This window comes from Sciurus carolinensis, chromosome 11, assembly GCF_902686445.1.
Source record: "Sciurus carolinensis chromosome 11, mSciCar1.2, whole genome shotgun sequence".
Lineage (NCBI taxonomy): Eukaryota > Metazoa > Chordata > Mammalia > Rodentia > Sciuridae > Sciurus > Sciurus carolinensis.
Genome location: NC_062223.1, coordinates 29,936,472 through 29,942,471, shown reverse-complemented (window position 1 = coordinate 29,942,471; position 6,000 = coordinate 29,936,472).

Genomic DNA, 6,000 nt, shown 5'->3' with positions numbered 1-6,000 from the left:
CCTAATCTGTTTAGTGGCTAATATCATAAAACATAACAGGAAAGTTAAAAGCTCTCTGTCTTTCTTTAATTTATGTTTTAAATATAATGTTAACTAATGTTCATAAGATCTGGAAAAAATATATGCAAACTTTGTTAATGAATTTAAGAAAGAGGTGACAATCAGCTTCAAAACTAGAGTACTTTACCTAAAATTCACCAGGAGCCCCATCTAATTTAAGATAAGGCTCTGCCTACCACCATACTACTTGTTTGATTGGCTGCAAAATAGGTCAGACTTCAGCTCATTTAAAGTTGTGTTCAGAAAATTGATGTTTGTTGTAAAGATTACTATGATCTTAAACAGGAATATATTGTATAATGTAGCAGAAACTCATGATAGCTATTACACAAACTGAAAATGTTTTTACCCTTCTTAATTTTATTTTGTATTTTTCTTATAAACACTATAGCTGTTGCTTGTTAATTTTTTGTGAGGTATGCTTCAAGAACACACAACCTAGGCTAATTTGAGATAACAAGTAATCACCTACAAGAGAGATAGGATATAAGACTCACTTCTAGTACTAATAAAGACCCCAATTAAATATAAGTAAATGACTATGCAGTTATGGACATTGAAGTTAAAGTCTAGTACTCTTACTTTAGGACTGGTGAAATTGGCTTGCTAGATATTTAACACCAAGGTTTAAATTCTGAGGTTAAAATAAAAGGGCCAAGAAAACTAATATTTGACTTTTGCCCTCTGAGTCAGCTTGAAACCAGGGAACAAGAGAACTTCTCTAAGAAGTTTATCAACTCTGGGCCACATGACCTCCCAGTCAGGCAGATTAATGATACCACTGAAGAACAGAAAGCCAAACAGTTGACCTGCTGCAAATACAAGGGTCATTGGAGAAGAGAGACAACTCTGATGCTTCTGAGGGAAATAACTTCATCAAGGAGACCCTAACCCAATCTAGCTAGCAGATGACACTAATAGAGCTAAGAAACTGCTCTTAAGTTCACCAAGAGTGACCCTTATGGGAGCTCAGCTGACTCTTAACAGCAGATAGGGACAAGGTCAATTTTACCAACTTGATCTTAAATATCTAGTAAAAACAGTATAATCAAAATACAGCCAGACCTGGATATTTAGAAGAAAAATAATAGTTCTTTTAAATAAACCACAAGGTATACACTTGAGTCAGTCCCACAGTCCCGATACCTCCAAACTTCTGAGGTTTTCTTCTTTGCAAGGCTCATATTTAATCCTGCCTACTAAAATTATACTAGCCTCTTCACCTTATTTCCTTATTCCTCAAACTGATATTTAACCCCACAACCAAAACCTACCCATTGCAATAACAGCTCACACTAGACTAGTACAACCCCCAACTTATTCCCTTACTAATAAGGCTAGAAATACCCACCAGGATTAAAGAATTCTTTCTCACAGCATGTGTATTAAATCCTTACATTTTATTGTCTAAACCTATTCAGGTACAATATAATATAATAAAATACCCCACAAAACATGTATTACATTAAATATGAGAATCTGATTGGTTCTTGACTAGAAATAACAGGACCCTCAATTTTGTTACATGCTAAAATCATTTTCTGAACACTGATAAGTCTTCCATGCTAGAATTATACCCTTAGCATTAGTAAGCTATTAGTCTTCATTCTTATGTTATAATTGTTTCCCCTAACCTAACGAACTATTTAATCTTTAGATATAACTATAATGTTTGTCTTCTCCCTATTTTATTTTTACAGTTTTTCAATAAAGTGTTCAACTTAACCATAACTACTGGGAGACATCCTAGAACATCCCTCTTCCCACTGCTCATCACCCGAATTCCTGGAGCAGCATAAAGAGAGCTAACATTACTCAAGATGATCTCAGTACTTCTCTCACACAGCCCCCTCTGCAAGACCCCATATTCACTTCCAGAACTCTGAAAGGTCATCCATTCCCCCACATCACCCCCACCCAGCTTTAAGAAGTTAAAAATGTCATCATTCAAATTCACTTTTCCTTTCAGAGTCTGAAATAATAGATATAGAAAATGACCACCTCTCAAAATAAATTATATAAACCCAGTCCCTTTCTTTGTTCAGTGGCTCATTTTCCACCAGGAAAGTGGATCCACGGGTACCATTTCATCACTGCACCTCCTGTTTTGGTGTGAAACTTTGTTCCTGAATAAACAGCTGAGATGATTTGTGATATTTGCATCCTGTTGGTCTTTTTGTGTTAACAACAAGTACAGCAAAGAAGCTTTATTTAAAGGACAGGACAGAGAGGAGATCCAAAATGGTGGACTAGAGGGAGGCTGCAAGTGGGTGTGAGGGCCACTTGCTATGGCTCACCAAGTCAACATGTCTGGCTCTTGCTGAACTGGAGCAAACATCAAACTTCAAAGGACCCCATCTACCAGCAGAGATGGGAAGCTGAGAAATTTTGAAAGCCAAAAGAAACAATTGTTCGGTTTTCCTTTGTGGCTTTCCTTTTACTATCTGTTTTCTCACATCTCTACCATCTTTGAAACCAAATATTTTTTATGCATTCATTCTGAATAGTATATTACAGTTTTGTTGTGTATATTATATTTTTTTCTTTAAAAAAATCTGTATATATATTTTTTGTCACTTATATGTCTCCCTAGGTTCTCTTTCTTATTTCTCTCATGCTAAATGCCAATCTCTATTAATTCCTGTTTTGGTCTCACTATAAATTTTTACCTCTATCTTCTCTCCTTCTCTTTCCTAAACATCACATGCTTCACTAGTTCTGTTCTCTCTCTGTCCATCATTTGAAATGGTAAACCTGTTTAGCAAACTTACTATTTATATTGTAGACAATAATAGAATGTATCATTTCTGCTTATTGGGAAAAAACTGTAGATAATAGTATATATTTGGTGTAAGGCTGTATATTGTTTGTATTGAGTGCTGTTAATATTGGTCTTCCCCTTAAAGGTGAGGTACTAGAAGCATTCAGGAAACAGTGAGTTTACAGTGTAGAAAATGTGCTGCCTCAGATCCAGAGCACTAGATGGGAAAACACACAAACAACATGAAGAAAATAAGGGAACAAAGTGCCTGAAACAAACTAAGGTGTTCCAACAATGTAATCCATAGACAATAGAGAAAAAATATATTAGAGAAGGAGTTTAGAATGTACAAAGTTAACTTAATCTTTGAAATAAAGGATGGTATGAAAGGGAAAATACAGGAAGTGAATCACTTCAATAAAGAAGGAGACATTACCAAAAGGAATGAAGGAGAAATCCTCAAAATGAAGGAAGCAATAAACCAAATTAAAAATTCAGTGGGAAGTATCATCAACAGAGAAGATCACAAGGAAGACAGAACTTCAGGCAATGAAGACAAAATATAAATCTTGAAAATGAAGTTGACCATGCAGAGAAGACATTAAGAAACCATGAACAGAAATTTCAAGAACTTTGGGAAAACATGGAAAAACTAAATTTAAGATTTACTGGGATAGACGAAGGTGTGGAGACACAAACCAAAGAAATGTGTAATCTTTTCAATGACATAATATCAGAAAATTTCCAAAACTAAAGATTAAAATGAATAATCAAATACAAGAGGCTTACAGAACACCAAATGTACAAAATTACAGCAGACCCACACCAAGGCACATTATAATGAGAATGAGTAACATATTGAATAAGGATAGAATTTTAAAGACTGCAATAGAAATAATAAATTATTTATAAGGGGAAACCAATTTGGATTACTGCTGACTTCTCAACCCAGACCCTCAATGCCAGGAAGTCCTGGAATAATATGTATCAAGCTCTGAAAGAAAATGGATGCCAAACAAGAATTTTACATCCATCAAAACTAAGCTTCAGATTTGGAGATGAAATAAAAAACCTTTCATAATAAACAAAAGTTAAAAGAATTTGCACCAGGAAAGTTGCAGTATAGAACATTCTCAGCAAAATATTCCATGAGGAGAAAAGGAAAAAGAAAAGAAAACAATGAAAATCATCACAGGGAGGAATTACACAAAAGGAAAAGTCAATTAAAAGTCAATTTTAAGTCAAGTTAAAAACCAAAAATACATAAAAATGACAAGAAATACAAATCATATTTCAATAATAACACTAAAGCTTAATGATCTAAATTAATCAATCAAAAGAAATACAATGAGAGACCAGTTTAAAAAAAAAAAGACCCAATAATATGTTGTATTCAAGAAACTCATCTCTTAGGAAAAAATCCATAGACTGAAGGTGAAATGTTGAGAAGAAACATAGTCTGCACATGAAATGTGTAAACAAGCAGGGTTTCCATTCTCATATCAGAAAAAGTTGACTTTGAGTCCAAGTTAGTCAGACAAGATATAGAAGGATATTTTGTATTCTTTAAGGGACTCATATATCAACAAGATATAACAATCATAAATATTATGCCCCAAATAATGGAGAATCTATGTACATTAAACAAACCCTTCTCAATTTCAAGAATCAAATAGAACACAACACAATAATACTGGATGACTTTAACACACCTTTCTCACCACTGGATAAATCTTCCAAACAAAAACTAAACAAAGGAATTATAGAAATAAATAATGCAGTTAATAATTTATATTTAATGGACACCTATAGAGTATTTCATCTATCTTCAAACAAATACACTTTCTTCTCAGCAGCACATGAATCATTCTCTAAAATAAACCATAAGTTATGTCACAAAGAAACTCTTGGCAAATACAAAAAAAAAAAAAAATGGAAATACTGCCCTGCATTGTGTCAGATCATAAGGGAATAAAACTACAAATCAAAGATAAAATAAAAAATAGGAGCTAACACAAAACATGGAGAATAAATAACACACTATTGAATGACAATGGATAGCAAAGGAATCAGGAAGGAAATAAAAAAAAATAGAGGTAAATAAGAACACCAATACAACATATCAAATCCTCTGGGATATCACCAAGGCAGTGCTAATAGGAAAGTTCATTGTATTGAGCTTGTTTATTAAAAGAATAAAAGTCAACAAATAAATGACCTAACATTATATCTTAAAGCCCTAGAAAAAGAAGAACAAGTCAACACCAAAAGCAGGATAAAACAGGAAATAATCAAAATCACAGTTGAAATCAATGAAATTGAAGCAAAATAAACAATTCAATAAACTGACACAAGCAAAAGTTGGTTCTTTGAAAAATAAATAAAATCTATAAACCCATAGCTATGCTGACAAGGAGAGAGAGAAAATTCAAATTACAAAAATGCATGATGAAACAGGAAAAATCACAATGGATAGAAGATATTTAGAAACTATTTTGAAAATTTATACTCCAATAAAATAGAATTCTACAGACATATGCTCTACCCAAACTGAATCAGGAGGACATGCCCAATTTAAACATATCAATTTCAATAAATGAAATAGAAGATGCCATCAAAAGACTACCAACAAAGAACCACACAGATTCTGAGCCATATTCTACAAGTCCCTCAAAGAAGAACTAACACCAATACTCCTTAACATATTCCATGAATTTGAAAAGGAGGAAATCCTTCAAAACTTATTCCATGAGGCTACTATCACCCTGTAACAAATCCAGAAAAAGGCACATCAAGGAAAAACAACTTCTGACCAATATTTCTGATGAACAAAGATGCAAAAATCTCAATAAAATTCTGGCAAATTGCATACAAAAACACGTTAGAAAGATAGTACACCACAATCAATGGGGTTCAACCCAGGGATGCAAGGTTGGTTCACATATGGAATTTATCATATGTAATTCATCATATCAAAAGACAAGAATCATATGATAATTTCAGTAGATGCAGAAAAAGCATTTGACAAAATACTGTACCTCTTCATGCTCAAAACACTAGAAAAACTGGGTATAGTACGAACTTAGCACAACATTATAAAAGCTAACTATGCTAAGCCCAGAGTCAACATCATTCTAAATGGAGAAAAATTGAAAGCATTTTCTCTAAAAACTGGAACA